The 19,744-nt window shown below is 41.1% G+C and overlaps 1 protein-coding gene across 6 annotated transcripts in view; it reads left to right on the plus strand.

Moving 5' to 3' along the window:
- Positions 1–586: 586 nt before the first annotated feature.
- ADCYAP1R1 (ADCYAP receptor type I) overlaps positions 587–19,744 on the plus strand; it is a 142,513-nt gene continuing 123,355 nt past the window's right edge. For 5 of the 6 annotated variants that reach the window (XM_030010029.1, XM_030010030.2, XM_041122682.1 and 2 more), the window contains exons 1-2: positions 587–643; positions 924–1,243. The gene's annotated coding sequence lies outside the window, so the exon portion shown is untranslated. Of the gene's footprint in view, positions 644–893; positions 1,244–19,744 lie in introns of those variants that run through there. The other variant, XM_030010028.1, reaches the window with a different exon arrangement.

Consider the following 19,744-nt stretch of genomic DNA (forward strand, 5'->3'; position numbering starts at 1 on the left):
CAGTGCAGTCACTGCCCTTCCTAGGTGTGTGTGCCTGCTGTGGGAGGGGAGGAGATCTTTTCCACAAAGTCAGAGGGCTCACCCTGGACACGGGCCACCTGCCAGTCTGCAAATACCATCTGCAAAATGGTGCTTCCAGGTGAAATTCCTGCTCTGCTTCCCCTCCCTGACAACTCCAGCTACTTTATCGTTTTTCTTTGCAATCAACTCTTCTGTAGCTCAGGGAGAAATTGCCTGCCTTCACCCCCCCCCCCCCCAGCCCCCTCTCCCTTCCAGCAGCAATGCCATCTTCCCTCCCATCACCGTGTTTTGCTGACCCTGTCACACTAATTAAGAAAAAAAAATAAAAAAAAATCTCTGGGACAGAAGAAACGGTGCTTAGGTGACAGGGAGAAGGAGGATTTGGGGGAGGTAGGAGGAGGAAAGAAAAAGGGAAAAAAAAATGTTTGATTTAAGAAACTTAATTTGAATAAACCCCTCCTCCCGCTCCTCCTGATTGGTTTTCTTTTCTTCCTCCATATTAATGAGACTAGCCAAGGAAAAGCTATTGGTTCCATATCCCCTTTCCTTTCCTCAGGCACTTGGGGGCGGAGGTGTTTGCATTTCTCCGCAGGACCAGCTCGCTTTGCAGAGCATTGTCTGGGTATGAGAATCACACACACACAGAGAAATACAGGGGCGAGCACACCATAGCAGAGCATCTAATCCAGCCTGAATATCCCTCTCCTCTCCCAGCCCCTACTTCCCAATTACGAATAATCCCCCCTAAAAAAAAAAAAAAAAAAAAAGCAGGAAAAAAAAAGAGGGGAGGAAAAAAAAAAGTTTGCAAATCTCCTGCCTCCCTTCTTGGGTTTGTTTTTGGGTTTTTTGGTTGGGGTTTGGGTTTTTTTTTTTTTGCCTTTTTTTTTTTTTTTTTCATTTAGCGATGGCAAATTCCTTCACGGCCAGGACCTGGCCCATCCCCTGAGCAAAAGCAGCCTGGACATGACCGGCAGGCGAGGGAGGAGGAATTTGGATTCCCTTCGGAGACACCGACCCCTCCTCCGCCGGGTACGAGCGAAGCGGGGGGGAAGCCCGGCTCCGGCCGCTCACTTCCCCCGCGGGCAGCCGGAGCTGGACGCCTTCACCCGGGGACCCACTCCGTGTCCCCCCACCGCTGGCTCCGACCCCACCGACACCCACCCCGCCTCGGCACGGCGGGGATGCAGCATCTCCAGCACCGGGACGGATCCCTGCTGCGATGGTAAGTGCTTTTCTCCGGCTTCACAACATCCCCCCCCCCCCCCCCCCCCCGCTCCATTCCCTCCTCCTTCTCCAGCCGGGGTAGCAAGCGGCTGCCCGACCCAAAAAGCCGCTACTGCAGCCGGCGAGGAAAAGAGGAACCGTCGGCTTGTCTTAGAGTGACATTGATTTACCGGCTCTTCCCTCATCTTCCCCAGGTGCTGGGAATACTTCTTTTGGGGAGGGGGGGAGAATGGCATGCGAGGCTTTCTGCCTTCAGCCACAACTGCAGGCTCTGAGGATGCGGCCGCAAGAGAGATTTGGTTCTTTTTCAAACAAATAAATCGCCCCTTTGCAAGTGGTGACAGGTTAACGTGCTCGGTATGGGAATCACGTCTGTTTTTAACGCAATATGGCTGGTAAATAAAACCCGATTGCTAACAGTCCCCGGTGCTGCTGTTGGCATTTTCGAGCTCAAGGCTCCCTTTGCAGTTCTGCATCTTCACCTGCCGCAGAAACTCTGATTCACCCTTCAAGCAGTGCACCAGGACTCCTCTATTTTTACTGAGGGGTAGTAGTAAAAATTGCTGTTAATGTGCCTTTGACCTCTGCTTGCACGCCTCTGTGCACTTCTCCTTATCGGTGTTTGAACAGCTGGCTCTAATAATACCATCTTTATGCAAAGCACATCTGAAGTCAGAGGGACAGCATACAGGACAGACTCTTTACCGCTATGCTGTGAATTTAACATGTGAACACTTCAGGTATGTATTGGAATTTGAAGAGTTTACAGCCAAGGAGAGAAAGATAATGCAGCACGTTGTTCAGGACTGGAAAATGCTTGGAAGAAAGATAGACTCGTTTAGTGATATAGCGGTGTTTATGGCTAGATGATCATCCCACTTACATAGAAACAGGTCTGGAAGAACTCCCTGCAAGTCAGTGGCTTTTGTCTGCATCTAATCTGCTGCTAAACAGAATCTGGCCTTTAGCCTGAACGATATAGTGGAGTAGCACTAGAGGTAATTACAATAATAATAAAAAATATTAACCAAAGTGAATAAGGCAGCGAAGTGACCTGATTCTTTCCTAGGGTATTATGGATTACCATCCGTCTTGTGTATGTTAATCACAGTGCAAGTGTTGGACTGATACGGCAATATGCAATGTAACTGAAGTAGTGTTTTGAGTGTGGGTTTGTTTTTTTTTTAAAATCTGTTGGAGTCAAGAAACAACAAATGGATTTTCATTTGATGTTATTCGGGTACACAGCCATCTCACTTCTCTGTTCAGCCTATGCAACTCTGGTCAGGTACAGCGGGGAAACATTTCCCTGGCTAGCACACGCTAATAAAAGGGAATGTATGATTACTTAAGGTTGCTGTCGATGACAGCGTGAAGGCAAACTCCTTAAGTGGTGTTGGTGTAGCTACAGAGAAAGAACGCATTATACAAGCGTCTATACTTGGCTAATGCAAAAACACACTGGAGCTGTCTGGAAAGAAGTTGTCCTATAGGATGGGTAAGGCAACACTGCTCCAATCTGATGAATAATTAAGGAATGCTATTCAGTGCAATAATGGGAGTTGGATTCAAGTTGATGTCTCTGCCTGTGTCTCGGTTACAGTTCTGGGTTATGGTCTCCTACCTTTTTTTTCCCTGTTTCTGTGTGCTGAGGGTAATGGTTGCTGCTTTGTTGTTCATTCAGGACAGCTACAATTGATCTGTTATTGTACTGGCAATTTATCTTGGACATCGCGGAGTGGAAGGTTTCTGTTTTGTTTTCTCCAATCGAAGGCATGTGTGCAGTGACTGGAAGGATCACCATTGGCACTGAACAGACTCCAAGGTCGTGGGGGGCTGTATGTGTGATAAATGCACATATTTATCTTTAAACAAGAAACTAGCTTTCTGATCTCTCCTTGTCTTTAGCCTTCCATCATTCGTTGGGGTCCCTGCAAGAAAACAGGAGGGCTCCTTCCTCCCTGTAGATTTAAGATGTCTGCTGTTTGCATGGTGGTGCCACAGCCGCATGTAGCTCTAGATCTGCTGTTGTCTGTGTATATGTGAAGCTCATAAACACGGAGGCAGAAGCTTTGTTGTGGGATGCTACCAGGGAGAGAAAAACAGAGATTTCTGAGATTGTGGGCTGCACTGTTGATCACGTTCAGACCTTTGTTCACCACATCTCTCTTCATTTGGCTGACTGAGCGAGCATCCTGGAGATATTTTTTCTGGGGTTGAGTTCCATATGTGCCTACGCCTTTGATAAGTTGAGACCCATGTCCCCAAGCTGATTCATTTCAACATAGCAGATTTTGTTTTCCTTTCCTTCTTTCTGAGCACACTTAGTACAAACAGTCGAATTCCTAAATTAGCTCAGATTATCTTTTATTTAATGAAACCAGAATATTTGAGTTAAGAAGCACTGAGAAAAAGTAAACTCAGGACAGGATCGTGCTGTAACTCATATCTGGTGGAAAGACCTGCCAAAATATCAGGTCTTACATTTAGTCCTGATTTAATAGAGGAGTTATTTATTCACTACAGTTCTCAGGACAAGTAAACTGATATCAGGATATAGAAGTCAGTGGAGATACTGAATTTTATTTCACCCTGCTATTTGGCCCAGGGAGTGCAGCCTCAACATTTAAGTCAGCAAAGTGTATTTTTGCGTTGGCTCACGTTCCTTTGTTTCCTTTCCCTGTTCTGCGTTCACATCCAGCCATCCCATATCACCTGTGAAGACAGCAGGGGTGGGATTCGGTACACACTGCAGTCAACAGGATTTTGGAGTGAGTTTTCCACACCAGTGCAGAAGTGGAACAACTCTACTGAAAGGGATGTAAATGTACCAGTGAGGAACTCCCTCTTTTGTCCTATCCACAACTTTAAAGTCTTCTTTGCTGATAATGTATCCTCAGGGATAGCTGTAACACCACTCTGTTTCACAGTACTCCTGCTACCCGATATATACAGCATCCCTTGATGAGGTACTTTTCCAGTTCCCTCGGTCCTGATTTAGTTCTGTCCTTAAGAAATGCTTTGCATACAGAAAGGTATTTGGTAGTTTTCCACAGCGCTAACAAGACCTAGAATTCATGTGTCTGTGGTGGCTGTTGAAACGCTGTTTGGATTGTAATTGAGTGGGCACAAATATATGGGAAGAAAGGCAGACTTTTTTGCAGAACGCTTCACGACAGAACGTCCAGTCCTCACCCTATTGCTTTGCGTGTGTTTTATTCTCTCACCACCTTTTGCTATCTCAATTTATTGATCTGTCATCTTAGGGTTGAACTTTTATCTCCACAAGACAAACTAGGAACTCATGTAAAACAAGCCAGATTGTTCAAGTCTTGTTTATGTAATTCACTGCAGTTCATTGATTGTATCCCCATGCAAGCTGATGGGCTGATCTGTAGAGTAGCCGGCTTAATAATTTCAGGGTAGAAGTTCTTAGGAGGTGCTAAATCATTCCATCTCCTGAAGAAAAGGTAGAAGCATCGTCACACAGAGCATTTAAAGCTAACATGGCTGTTGTGCTGAGGAATATTCCCTTGGAAAGGTTCCTGCAGAAATACACAGACGCAGTTGCAGGGACTCTTGTTTGCTGCTCTGATTCTATACTACTGTTGAATCCAAATTCTTCCGAGATACGTGTCCCATGAAATGAGCTGATCTGCATTTGACATTAGAGTTTATCTGCCCTGGAGATATCCTGACAGTCTCATTCCTGCTCATTCAGGTGTCACATTTTACTCTTGGATGGCTTAAGGTAGGATTATGCTCTGAAACTGCTCTGATCTGTTTATTTGACAGATTCCTTAAAAAAAAAAAAAAAAAAAAAAAGTTTTAAAAAGTGTGAAAACCTATGCTTAATACCACTGTTTAAAAAAAACCAACCATCAAACAACCCCCAAAACCCAACCAACAAATTAACTCAATAATTCTAGTTTTTGTTAGCATAACTCATAATTCACTCTAACACTGACAGAAAAGGGGATAAATATTTATATGGTCTAATTCTTCTTCTTAATAATAGATATAACAATAGCAATAATAATAATAATTTCTTTTATAACATGTTGGGAATATTGAAGTCTAAGAGCTCCTTACTGAACATAGAACATTAAACTTCTGCCACGTATGTTTGCAGTTTTGTCCGTCCAATGTTGAGGCATTTCACAAAAAGCCTCAACCACGGCGGCTTTTGCACTCCATTAGAGATGACTGGGTCATGATTGCTCAGGAGCTGCAAATGGAAAGATAATTATAGTCCGTTATCTATGATTTGTTGGGCCTACTAAATGGAGCTGACGGTTAGGGCAGGAAAAGCCCTTTTAATCTGCACGGTGGATTAATAGTCTAGATTTTTAATTTTTATTCTTTAGATCCTTAGAATGAGGCAAGTTTTGCTACTTTCTTTTCCTGCAAGGGACAGTATATTGTTCTATCTGATTGGGTGTGGATTCTTAAGGAAAAATGCCTTATTGAAGGGAAATGTGACAGAATCAAGTTCTTCTTTTGCAGGGAGTAGACGTATCATTAGTTCAATCTCTGAGGAGTGGAAGAGGTATAAATGTCCTCCTTCTCAAGGTGAAAACTTGGCCCCAAAGGATCTGCTGGCAAATCTATCATTCATTTCATGAGGAGGAAGGCTTTCTCACTCAGGAGAAGTGTTTGGCAGCCTGGGTGACGTTCATCTACTCTCACTTAAGCATCTGAAAACTAGATGGTGACATCCAAGCTAATCATCCCAATTGATTATATTCTAAGTGGGGAGGGTGGTTCGTCTCATCCTGAAGTGGGTCAGATGAATCACCCTATGGAGGTTCTTGCAGCAGCTGGCTCAGAGATACACATCCAAAATCAGTGAGATGAATCCTTCCATGGTATCTCAGAGATATCCCTGGCAAGTGTAATTCCTCTCTTGCTCCCATCTTTTCTCAGGGGGAAGACTGGTAATTTTTTGCTAGCTCACAGCAATAGCAATAGCAAATTGTGAAGGATGTTAAGTCTTCTGAAAAGCCCAAGCCTGCTGTGGTGGCCCCAAATCTTCCTCACCCACATCTTCCCTTTATTCAACCAATGGCAGACTCAGCCTGTCCCTTGCAGGGAGAGTTCATGCCACATGTCCCAGGCAACATTCTATCTACTTGTCTTTTTATTTTTTTTTTTTAATTCTTCATTGATTATTTTAAATCTCAGAGGCTTCCTCAGTGTATCAACACTTTCTGTCTTCAGAGCATGTCCAATTACTAAGTGGAATTTGTCAGTTGAAGCTTGTATGTGATTTTGTGAACAGGTGGGGATACATCAACACGGGGACATATCTAGGATGGCTACATGATTTTCTGCAGGCAGATGCAAGCTTGCTCTGCCCGTTCCCTGAGCCAGACAGAAGCTGTGCAATGCTCCAAGCCTCATCTAATATACCCTACTTGTCAATAGCTACACTGTAAGTTGCAGGAAGATGGAGATGAATGCTGACCAGACCTCATTAGCTTAGGGTTGGCACCTTGTGAAATACATTTTGACCAGCTTGGAGCACTTGACATGCTTAGAATTAGGTGACCTAAAAGCCAGCTTTTTGCCATAAATCAATAGCTCAATGCTTTCTTATTATAATGCACCCACCCTCTGTTCTAAGCTAAAAAAATCCCCGTCAGTTGATAAATGGATTTAACTAACACCTTCCTCTTTAACTATGGCCTTTAAAAATATTTACTGAAATCCAAATAATGAAAAAAAAAAAAAAAAACCAGGTGAACCTCTCAGAACACATTGGTATGTAGACTGGAATTAAAGTTGTAGTAGTAAGAGATACACTTCTCCACAGCGGAAAGAAATCACATTTGTTTGGAAAGGGAGTTTAAAATAGCTAAGATATCCTTAACTATTAATTCCTTTTCCTGGAATGGCAAGACTTTATTAAGTCATAACATTTCTGTTTCTGCTCTTACTGTCACATTTTTGAAGTAGGTTTACAGAAGATTTTTTTTATTTCTAGCAAAAATATAAAATGGCACATTCATGTCCTACATAAAAAGCATTTCCTTTTAAAAAAAACAATTTTTGTAATAATGACATTTATCTATGTATCTAAATTCTCTAATTGATGTAACTAGTACCAAAAGCCAAATATGAGCTTGGGCTTAGTACAAAGATGTCGGACACACAACGGAACTTTCTTAGAGTTGGCATAGAAACAAATTATATAAAGAAGCCAGCACAAGTGCATTATATAAAGGCCCAAGTTAAAGTTAGTAAAGTTACTCATTTCCTGTGTTTTAGAGAGCTGGATCTTTGGATTCCTTCCAGGAGTTTTGTGCTCTGACTTAAGATGCAGAGGAGATGAGAGAGCATCAGAAATACCGCAGATGCTTGAGCTCTTCATGACTAAGGCTGTGAATGTGTCACAGCTGTCACTGGAGCCTTGGATTCCACAATCCACGCTCATTCACTCGAGTTGCATGAAGTTTGACAGCTTGGATGGTGTTTTTGTGCTAGTGAATGGGTTAGTTAGCCGAGATGATTATGTACAGTGGGCGAACAGCTGGAACAAACTTCATTAGAGAATAGTACTTGGTGACTGCAGAGGAGCGAGCAGCATGCGAAGACATTATTAGCTGTGTTGAAGTTGCTTCTCTGCAGCATTCAAGTCTCTGGACACTGCTCTATATTCTCTAGTTTTTTGTTCTCTGACTTCCTCTTTGTACCACAGCTGGATGTAGTAATGATGGTTGTGGAAAAGAGCCTTCAGAGACTACCAAAGTCTGAATGTTTTTCAGAAGAGGAGAAGAAATAAATGTCACAGCCTTTCTGGTTCCCCCAGCAAGTATACCCCTGACAGATTTTCACCTCTGGTATTCAACTCATTTCCTTTTCTTTGTATGGAAGACTTGCAGGTCTCTTTTGCTAAGATAGTTTCTATCATGCTGACCAGAAATGGGATTCAGCTCGCAGATTAAGACACCTAAAGATAGGTGTGCATTTTGAAGTGTCTACCTGTATCTAAGTACATCCTGTTACAGTCAAAGGGGATTTAGGATGCAGTTCAGTCACCTAAACGTAAGTGGCATCTGAGATCCCCTGGGGTATCTAACACCCACTAGGTATCTGTAGGTATGATGCTTATCTACACTACATCTTTTATGCTCTGTAGGAGGGCAGGTAAAATGCCCTGGGGTATTGGTGACAGCAAACACCAGCGTTTAGGCTACTGATTCTGGCCCCAGGCCAATGAAGAGTCAATATAGATAAATATAGTTATCTACTATAGCGTGAGCTCTGTAACTCTTTAGCCTGAACAGTCTTCAATAAATGCCACTGAGATAGTTTAATCTGCAGTCTGAATCCTGCCCTGGGCTTCCGATCCCTCCTGATGGTTTAGAATGAGACTGATCAAACCTTAGCCTCCGTGCTCTTACCACACACATAAAGAGTTCGGTTGATTTTCATATACTCTCACACAGGGCTTGGAAATACCCTTTGGTATTGCTGCCTTGGGATATCACAGTTAAGATACTGGACCACAAAAGGATTACTACGTTGCAGGTGTATCCACTTAGCTCCAAACCATTCCTGGAATTATTTTCCCTGAGACAACCTTGAGACTGCATTCCCCTTTTTCCCAATTCAGCTACCACAGGCAGCTCCTGGTCATCCTGTGATTGAATAATCTAGGTGGTGTTTTTCTCCCTGTATAATTTAGGGCTGAAATATTCCCAACCTGCGCTTCATCATTTAGTATGTTGCCTTGTGCAGCTCACTAGTCCATGCTGGCTCTGTCTTGTTATCTTAACCATTCTCCCTTGATCTGTGCATCATCACTGTCCTAATCTCAAGCAGAGGAAAAGGTCAATCCACAGCAGAGGTACTGGGGTCGTACCTATGATCTTGCTTTACTTCCCTTTTGACAGCCTGACTGAATATTCTCACTTTATCCTGACACTTCTGGGTGTCCAAGACACAGCTCTTTTGTTGCCCAGCTTTCTCTCCCCTGTTACTTCTAGGTTCTTTGAATGTTTGTGATTCACCAGCTTCAGCCTGGAGTTTTTCCTTGTGACTTCTTTTCCCAGCTTCCTTGAGATGTAGGTTCCCTGAAGTTTCTGCATCTTTATTGCAAAAAGACCTTTCTGTCCAAGTTCCCTACTGCTGTTGACTTTGCTACCTGATTGTCTCACTTTCTCCAAACTCTCCTGTTTGGAATGAAGACTGTCAGCTACACACCTGCTCTGGTGAAGGTTTGTATTGCTTTGCTTTGCTTTGCTCTTTTATTCTGGGATGTTCTCTACCTCCAGAAAACATGGAGCTGGGTCCACGGTGATTAAAGCAAAACATGACCTATTTAAAGCAAAACTCTTCAAAGAACAAGGCTTTAATGTTATTCTGATAGGCCCAGCTTCTTCAAGCTCTTCTGGGAAGTTTTTCATTTGGAAAACCTCTGATGTAACTCTTCCTGAAAGAAAAAGGTTTTTTTTAATTTTTCAAGATCCATTTTATCTGTAGCTTCCTGGTCTGGCAAAATAAACCTCACATCGTCCTAGCAGAAAAGCAGAAACAACAAAGGGTTCTCCAAACTAAAAGCCTCCCTTTTGACTCTGTTGTCTTGATTTTATTTTTTTTCTTCTGATAGCTCATTAAATTGACCTCTTGCTTTCCTTCCCACTGTCCCTACTGAATTAGAACAAGGGCATAACTTAGCTACTGTACTATTCCCAAAGAGCTTCTGAGACAACCCTCAGTAAGTAGATTATGTATATTTTGCAGCAGTTTCATGGACACCACTACCGCATTATGCAGTACAATGGATGTGACCCGTTGTCAAATCTATTCACAGCCACAAAAAGTTTAGTGTGTGAAATGTCATTAAAAATACGAGTATGAAAGCATGCAAGCAACAATGTGATAACTCAACCACACAACTTAGATAATTTGTAACACCTGGCTGTTGTCTTAAAAGGTGAAAAGGAAGCTCACCTGAACATTAACATGCCATTCATTTCTTCGCTAACTGAAGAAACTCTCACCTGATATTCTGCTTCTGAAATGTCCTGGGCCATTTCCAAAATGCATCACCCTAGTGCGCTACTACTTCTGTGTGAGTCTGAAAAATCACTAGTTTTAGTGCCTCAGTATTTACATTTAGCCTGCGACAGGTAAAAGATCAGACCAGAGATCATAACCTGTACTACAGAAAACAATGTGCATTTGTATCAGGAATGACAAAGGTGAAGGAGACAGACTTGAAGATGCTTGAACCTATCTTGCTGTTTCACATCACTACAACTGCCCTTAACATAATAATCTCCATCTTTCCTCAAAATGCATCTCCAGACTTATCTTCCTTGGCTCGTGGAGCAACTCAGATGAGAATGCTGTCCCATCATCCTCCTGCCTTGATTTTCAGCACTTCTAAACATTGTAGTAACCTTTGTGGCATTTTTTTCTCCTCTAAGATCAAGAAGGCTAAGAACAATGACTGAGGTAAGGGAACATGAAGAAAGAAAAATATCTAATGTGCTCTACATTGAACTGGTAGTAGTGACATCATCTGAAGCTGACCTTTACTTCCAACAAAGAGCTAGTCTCTAAAAAGTTACAAACTCCTCCATGCTCAGTGAAATGAGCCATACTGATTTGCCAGCCCATTTAATAATCAAATGAGAAAAAGAGTAGACAAATGCACATTCCTCCAAGTACTTTCCACTCCCCTATGTGCCATGCTTGTTCAGTACCCTTTTTGCAATGTGCCTTCTCTGTTCAGTCAGGATTCAGTCTCTTCTTACCAATGCCATGACTTCGGACAACATTAAGATGAGATCCATAGCTGGCAGCTCTATGTTTTCATGCCTGGCTTTACAAAACGTTCTGTATGATTCCACACCTTATTCTTTATTGTCTGTACCAGTAGACTGCTGTCTTTAGTGACCCATAAGTAACAATACAAAGCAGGTGAATTACAGCGTGACTTACACGTTGCTCTGCCTGTTTTGAGTTTTCCCCTCTTAGTTTCCTGTGAGAAGTTTTGGAAGACCCCCTACGCAATGTTTTGTAATGAGCTAAGGGAAGGAACCACTGTTATTAACGCCAGCAATGTTGAAATGTTGGTCAAATATATTCTTCCTGCTTGTTGCAACTTGGCCTTACTACAATACCATTAAATCAACGAGAGATGACCCTGATTTCTTAACATGTCTCTCAGTAAATATTCCACCAATGGTCTTTGAATTTTTTAAACATAAATCGTCTAAATGAATCAGTCTGTATATTGAAACTTGTTTGTTCATTTGGTGATTTCTTCATCATGTTGCTCCAATAGCAATGAAGCTCCATTGCAAATGCACAACACCCTGCACATGAGACATCTGGAGAGCTTACAGTTTAAAGCGATTTCTACAATATATCTATATCTGAGATGCATCTAAGGAGCATAAGAATATAGGGTTCAATTCATTTTTTCCTGAAGCAGTAATTTAAAATATATCAGATTACTTGTGCCCCAAAATGGCCTTTTTTCCCCACTGTCCATTAAGGGAGTCTGGGATGACTTGGTTATCTATAAACATCCACAAAATAGATGTCTGAAGTTACTGGAGGGAATTCCACTTTGATTTGCATAAAGATCTATAGAAAATTTGAAGGAAAGCTAACAGCGGCGTATAGTTTCTCTGAGGACTTGTATACTGTTGCTATCAAAACACTCTCCTAACTTTCCTCATGGATTTACAAAACAAAGACCTTTAATGTCACAGATGGAACACTAGGGTTAATAGATTTAAAGTAAAAAAAAAAAAATAATCAAAATATTTCCTTCATAGAGTTACAGAATTTAAGAGTGAATACTTACTCTTCTTCTCCCAGAGGGTTTCTTAAAAGTATCACTGTCATTATCCTAAATTGGTAGTTAATAAGGAATGATCTGTAGAAAACTCACAACCTCAGAGCTCTTATGTGCTTAGAGAAGCACAGACTCATCGTCAAACATTTATCAATTGCTTAGGTTTTGCAACATGCCTTTTTATTTTTGAGATACGTAATGACAGAAATTTCTGTTGTCTTTTCAAGATAAAATAAATCTCCCTTGATGTGGAAGAAACTGCTTTCAGTAAGATCTTTTCAGCAATGGTGCATTTGCTTGACTCAGCACTGGCATGAATACCAATTAGACAAAATGGTTAGGAAAACAGATTATCATTTACACTGCTGTAATGGGAGGAAAACAGGAAGAATCTGCAGTAACCTGGGAGACTCTGATTTCCAAATGTGTTGTTCTCTATGCCACATTTTATAAATCAGATATTTAACAAATAAAGGCCAACACCACAATTACAAACAATGCTCAGAGAAAATCACAGCCCAGAGACTGTTCTCGTAGGCAGTTTGGATGAGGCCATTCTAATTTGTGGTAAAGCAGTTTAGCAGACTGGGTAAAAGTGGGGACATGTTACTTGACCTCAAGGCCAAGGAATGGTCCCAGACCTAATGTATTTAGCAATGTAGTTGTAACATTAAAGTCTATATCTTTTCCTTGCCCCTGCTATGAAACCAACATTGGTGGTTGTTGGCTACTCGGTTCGCTTCCTCGAGCCCCTTATTCACAAACAAGTAGCTGACAAAACACTTCTGATACAAAGGGGGTGATGAATTTAACTGAAAAGCAAAAGCTTCTTGTTGGCTGGACAGATAGATTTTTACTTTGGTAGAGGATTGCTCGGTGGTTATTAAACTGTTGCCATTGACAGATGGATTCACTGTGGTCCAGCTGTTTACTTGGACAGAACAGCTTTGCTTTTAGACCTTTTAAGCATTTTTGGTCTAGAGGCCACACAAAGGAGGGTTACAGAGAGCCAGATTACGCTTTTACACGAGGGGAAGGGATATAGAAGACTAGAGACTGCAAGGAGCTAAGGACACACCAGAAGTAAACTTATCTATGGGGAGATGTTCTCATTCTTGGATAAACATAACAGTACATAAGCCTTCCCTGACACTGCCAAGGAACCTTAGGAAGTAGGATCTGACATTGACACATGTCAGTGGTAACGAGAAAGTATTTTAAAAGCTCAAATGCCCTGAAATGATTTTATGTTAGTAAAGTCTTTCCACGTATTCTATTTGGCCCATTGTCTATAAGTCTTGGCTGAGTACCCGGTAATTAAAACAAATAATTCTGCTCCTCAGTTGCTGCCTATTATAAGCTATATCTCTTTTCAATGAATTTAGCCACTATTTGCTGCTTAGTCTGCAGCAGAACTGGTGACAGGGGCTATCTGCATGCATGCTCCTGTTTGAATGTATTTCAGCAGAATACACTGTTTATAAAGTTCTTTGGGATACAAGGGACTCTATGACTGTGGAATACTTTGGCTGTGCCAATGGTGAGAAATTAAAGACCACTAGAGAACATCCTGGACCTCTGGAATTTGGTCATTAAACTGTTATTAAATGATTATTAAATTAATGTTAAATTATTTACATGGCACGTTGAATGGGATTGCAGACAGGTCAACTGAGATTCTTCTTTGCAATGCCTGGACACAGTTCAGAGATTATCAAATTTCATACATTGTTCCCAATAGGCAGTTTGCTGATGGCCACTCTGTTTGAAGGGCAAAGAGCTTAAACAACCTATATGTACCCTGTTGGCCTCAATGCAAAAAAAGCATACATCTAAATTATTGGAGGTGGGGGCAAGGTGAAGTATGGCTGAAAACACCACCACAGGGGAACAGACAGAAAAAATTCTGCCTTGTGCCTCCCACATTCCCTAGCTCCTGTGCTATTCTAGATCTCCTGGCAGTGCTGTTGGACTGCAGAGGGGAGTATCTTAAGGCAAAATCCTTTGGCTTAGTCATGACTCTATGCTTTGATATCTCATGTTGTGGCAAGTCTGGACTACGGCTTTTCTGGAGCATCAGAGTTCAGTCTCCACGTGAAGTAAGGACTCAGCTGAGACAGAGCAGGAGGGATCTCCCTTGGTGGGCAGACCTGATTCTCCAGGGAGTTGGGAAGTGTGTTGGAAGAGAGAGTTGGCTGCATGTCAGAAAATCTGTATACTCAACTTGGAGATTCCTAGGAAGTTGTTTCCTTAGTGACAATAACAACAAGAACAATTTTAGATTATTTTCTTCAGGTCTGTTTTTAGTGGTTTAGATCTGTTTGGAAGTCAAAGAGTACAACTGGCACTTCTCTGCAGAAAGGGGGGTTTTTTGGTTATTTTTCTTTTTTGTAGCTCACACTGGCACGTAGGAATTCTTGTTTATAATAGGGATCTGCCTGTCTTAATAATGTTGGCATTTTTAAATTCACAGACACTGTGGGAGCTGAAGGAACAGATCTTGCAGGATTCTTAACGTGTCTCGTAAATGGTAGCAAGCTGGGAGGTTATCTCTGCAATGGGAGTGCTGTGGGCCATGTAGCGTAGACACACCTTAAAGCCTGGCCAACTCCAATGAGAAGGTACTCACCAACTCTCAAAACTAGGCTCGTAACAGGAAAGAGGAGGAAAGTGAAATAGAAAAAACAACAGAAAATTGTGTTTAAGAAACAAACCTCGACATAAGCCAGCAACTTCCATATTTGCCACTATACACAGTAGATTCTGAAAACAAATTTTGGAATCTGATTTGGGAGAAAAAAAAGAAATTAGCTGCAGAATGGGACTGTTCTAGCAATGAGATTAATTTTTTGGTTTAGCGTTTGCTGAAGAAACCTTGTAGGATGAATATCCACTCTGCTTCCTAACAATTAAAGACCCTGAGCACAGTCAGAGGAATTTAGCTTTGATTTCCAAGAAAACAAAACTGACTGAAACTGGCACAAAAATGTGCAGTTTGGAAGCTGGGAGAACTTTTAGAGGTCACAAGGTGCTAGTGAAACAGAGGTATAACAAGGAAAAAAGTGAAAGGACTTATGGGCTATGACAGAAGGAAGTCCCAAGAAGTAAAACCATAAAGATGGTACTAAAGAGCAAACTCTATTATTGTGTCTGAATTAGGAGTGCAGTCAGTATAGGCTTCATCTTTAACCAAAGAAAAGAGCGAGACATCTACAAAGAGTGACTGAAGTCAAAATATAATTCATGCAATGGAGGTGTCTGGCTCTTTTTATTAACAGGAGAAAGAGTTTAAAATATCTCTGCTTATAATTTAAATGCTAAAAGTTAACTGGGGAGGACTCAAGCCCTGGTGACCAGAAGCAGTACAGTCAGTTCACTAATACCTCGTGATACTTTCTTTGTTCAGATCATCACATAATTATAAATAAAATTCAATGTCATGAGGAACTTTATTTTCCCTTCCTCAGTCAGAGCAGTGGGGCTTAAAACATTGTGTGTGCGTGCATTTCCAAAAGTGTTTTTAATTTCTGTTCAATTCTAACCCAGTAAATCATTGTTAAATTATGAATTGTTATGAAGTAAATCAGAATGCATCATATGGCATGGTCTAATATAACAAAATGAATTTAAAAATAGTAATTAAAATACACGTCCACTTAAAATCTTCCTGAAATACATTCCCCAGTTATCAAAAAGAATTTCCAAACTGTGTGTCCCAAATCAGCTACCATCAACCTTTCTTTTGGGGTAAAAAAGCTAAAAATGTAAATGACAAACAGAAATAGTACTTATGATTAAAATATAGATTGCCCGTTTGCCATTTTAACACTTTGATTTGAACGATTAATTTAAATGGAGATCCCTGATAGCTAAGCAGCAAGGTTAATTAAACTCAAAGTCCTGCTTTGGAGTACTTGTGCTGATATCCACATTTCACACCAGTGGTTTGGAGCCAAATTTCAATCTCTCTAGGGAACTGTTCCTTGCTCTTATGCAACTACTTTTTTCAGTAACTCACCATTGTTAAGCAGTTCCAGCCTAGACTTGAATCTTTATCCTTTCATCAAAAACCTGATCAGGTTTGACTCAGCTCTGAAACGCATGGCTGATAAAATCTGAGATTACAAACTGTGCACTGCATGTATATTTTACATTACACCACTCAGTAGTATCTAAGAAAATGAAAGTGATTTTTCTTAGTTTCAGCCTTCCGGACTCTTTTGTGGGTGAATGTATTAGAGCAGAATACTAAATTAGGAATTAAAAGATTTACTAGGTTAAATCAGAGAAATCCCACATGGGATGCAAAGTGATATGTTGGTTATGTATTGAGGAAGGTGGAAGTAAGTGGGATGAAAAAAACAACCACAATAAGGGTTTAACAAATTAAACTGACAATGCACCATTTAATGCGCATGGTAAGAATACATTGATTAAATGGCAAATGAAATAACAGGAGAATTTGCTGTATGTTTTCTTACTGAAAAATGTTTCTCGTCACAAAATTAGAATATATACATTACTAAGACTCATTTTCACCTGCTCTGTCAAGAGTGGCAGAATGAATCTACCAGTTGAGAGTTAAAATTATGAGCATCAAGAGTGAGGAATAATACATACAAGAAAAAGGGGAAAAAAACCCCAAACAGTTGCGTCATAGGAAGACCTTGGGTTTATGAGTTCTGTAGCCTGAAGTCTACACGACTGCTGTGAAGTCCTGTAGCTGTCTGAAGACACCACCACCTCCAGCCAACTCCACCGTCTTGTCACCACCTCTTGAATCTGCCCGCTGAGCTGAGAGCACTCCCTAACCCGACTGTATCACATTGACCTTGGTTAGCAAAGCCGTTTTATTGAAGCTAACCCAATTTATTTGGAGTAAATTGGGTTAGGCAACGCTCGTACGATCAGCTCAGCAGGCAGATCGGAGGCAGTGCAGCATGGATTAGTGTCTCTAAACTGACTGGGAGTAATGGTCTTTTCAGCATGGCTACGGCTGGAGAGAGAGATGTCCCCAAACCAATGCAGGTGTCAAGAGCTGGCAGTTGTTCAAAGATATGGGATTTATACACAATGGTGGGCATCTCATTTCTACAGAGAGTCAGCAGAAGGAAAAAATTCACATGCTTTCATGAAGAAATCTCAACTACCTTTCAGCTAACGCAAGCAAGTTCTATTAATGTGCTGGAAAATAGTTAAAAAGAAAAACATTGTGAAAGAAAAATAAAGAGAATTTTGTGTTCTTCCCTGTATTGGTGATCAGAGGAAATACAGCTGGTACTCAGAGCTAAATTAATCCTATGCATATCTGTAATATGTGAAGCTATCTAGATCTGAAGTACTGTATGCCCTCATTTCTCACTGAAGTCACTCAAAGCAGAAGTTGCTACTTTTGGCTTCAGAAATGTGGGCCTTTCATTTGCCTTATGGCTTCATTGATATGCAAAATAGGAGTGCTAACCCTAGTGCAAATATACATTATATCTTCAGCAACAGTGTTTATTTCTTGGTAGGTAAAATTATCCTAAAAGACTAAGATTGCCTTCAGGATGTCTTTACATGTGTGAGCAAACTGTGGCATTTGGTTTGCTTTGGAAAACAGATTAAAAAGGCAGAGGAAAAGAAAACACATTAATTTCCATTTTAGAGACATGGTGATCTGTTTTAGAAGACAAGGAGGATGCTGGCCTTTTGGATTGGAGCTGGATGACTGACACTGAATAATGTATTACTGTACTTAGGGCTTATTCACCTACATATTTATGACCTGTAAGTCCTAATGTCCTGGTTTGGCTTGGGGTTTTTTTGGGGGGAGGGCATTGTTTTAATGTAATCCTGAATTATTTTGTTTTAAAATTATGATTCTTTTCATTACTGCCTCGAAGATAACACAGAATACCACCACTCCTTTGCAGAACACGAGACAGAATTATTTCCATAACACCTGTGGTTATTGCCCATCAAGGAAGATTTTTTGATTCATTAGAGCCAAGCAATGCTGGATAAAATTAAACAATCCAAAGGACATCTAAATCCATGTCACAAAATTTTGGTTTCATCTAAGTGGGAGACATGCACACACACAAAATGTACAAAATATTATTGGAAAAATTATTCTCTGCCTCACACAGTGTTTTCATTTCATGGCTATTTCTGAATAAAGCAGTCCTCAATAAAATATCCAGTTCTTTGGGCATGTCTAATGGCAGCCAAGTTGTGCCCTGGAGACTCCTCTAGTGCATTGCACAGTGACTGTACCATCCTATCTAGACTCCATCACAAAATGTATTCTGCTTGTCCAAAACAGCCTCACACTGTGCTGACTTCAGGTTATCAGACATTTCATTTTATTTGCCGAGAGAGGATCATTCTCTTCCTTTCCCTTATGTGTCCCTACCCTGGTCTCCCCAGTGAGTTACACATTTCAGAACAACATAAAAACTCATCCCATGCTTCATTTACTCCAGCTGGCAAACAAACTCTAGGGACAGAAGTGAACTCTGGGACGTGATGAAAGAAATACCATAAAATGCGAACTCACCTTTTCTACTGCACGCGGAGGATCTGGGGTGGGAGGTGGTGGTGGTATTGGTTTTTTGCCTGGTGCCTCAAATGAAATGCTGGTCTTTGCTGTAGAATACACTCCCAGGGGACAGCAACGAAAGTCCCTGACATTCCAGTTCACCAGTCTGGGCTGAGCCAGAAAATAGGTGTAAAAGTAACTCAGAGTTATTCTGTGCTACCACTACCTAGTTCCTAAGATTGCTTTCATGTTTAAAAGCAAGGATGTCTTAGAGGTTATCAGGCTATTAGCCAATGCACAGACGAACCATTAAACTTTGGTCTGTGTTTTGCTAGCTGACTCTCACATACCACTGGTGGTCTCTCCTTTACTTTGTTGTCCTGGTCCACCATTAATTCTCTGCCTTACTGGGGATCGGAAAACCCAAGAAGACTACTTGCATATAGCTCTCTGCCATCTGCAGGCATGAGGGTCATTAATAATGCAGCCTGCAGAAACGAGGGCTTTGGGACATCTTTATTTCTCATCTTAATAAATTGCATCCTTCGGAGGCTGCTGAAGTGGATCTCCCAGTGCTGGAGATCAATAAAGCTTTCTGTTTCTTAGGTTGCTTTTCTTTTTAAAACGTTTTTGTCAAACACTGACTGGGATGGGCAGGTACTGTGTTTCTGTGAGAAACCAGCCTGTGAAGCTGTGCCTGCCTACAGCAATGTTACTGTAGTTATTTTAAGAGCTTAGAAGAAATCCTCTCCACAGACCATACAAGGAAATAGGGGAATAAAGGAATAACGGAGAACTGCTGTATTATACTACAGTGTGTATTATACTACAGTGAAATTGTGAAACCTTTGGCCAAAATCCTTTGACCTATTAAGTTTCCAAAGGGTCAAAGTTTTGTTTCCAAAGGGTCAAAGTTTTATCCCCAAAGTGCTTGAAAGGCACATGAGGATGATCAACATGGTAGAACCTTATCAACACTTTAAGGCCATAGATTTTACTTACTTTGGTTTTTGAGCAACTAACCTAAATCATCTTTGCTTTGCATGACTGCTCCACCTGCTTCTCAAGACAGCATTTCTTTGGTGCCATTTCTGCTGAGCTTAAATTACATATTAAACCCAAGGTGGGTGCAAATGAAGACCTGACCAAAATTTAGA

The sequence above is a fragment of the Aquila chrysaetos genome, chromosome 3 (assembly GCF_900496995.4).
Source record: "Aquila chrysaetos chrysaetos chromosome 3, bAquChr1.4, whole genome shotgun sequence".
Classification (NCBI taxonomy): Eukaryota; Metazoa; Chordata; class Aves; order Accipitriformes; family Accipitridae; genus Aquila; species Aquila chrysaetos.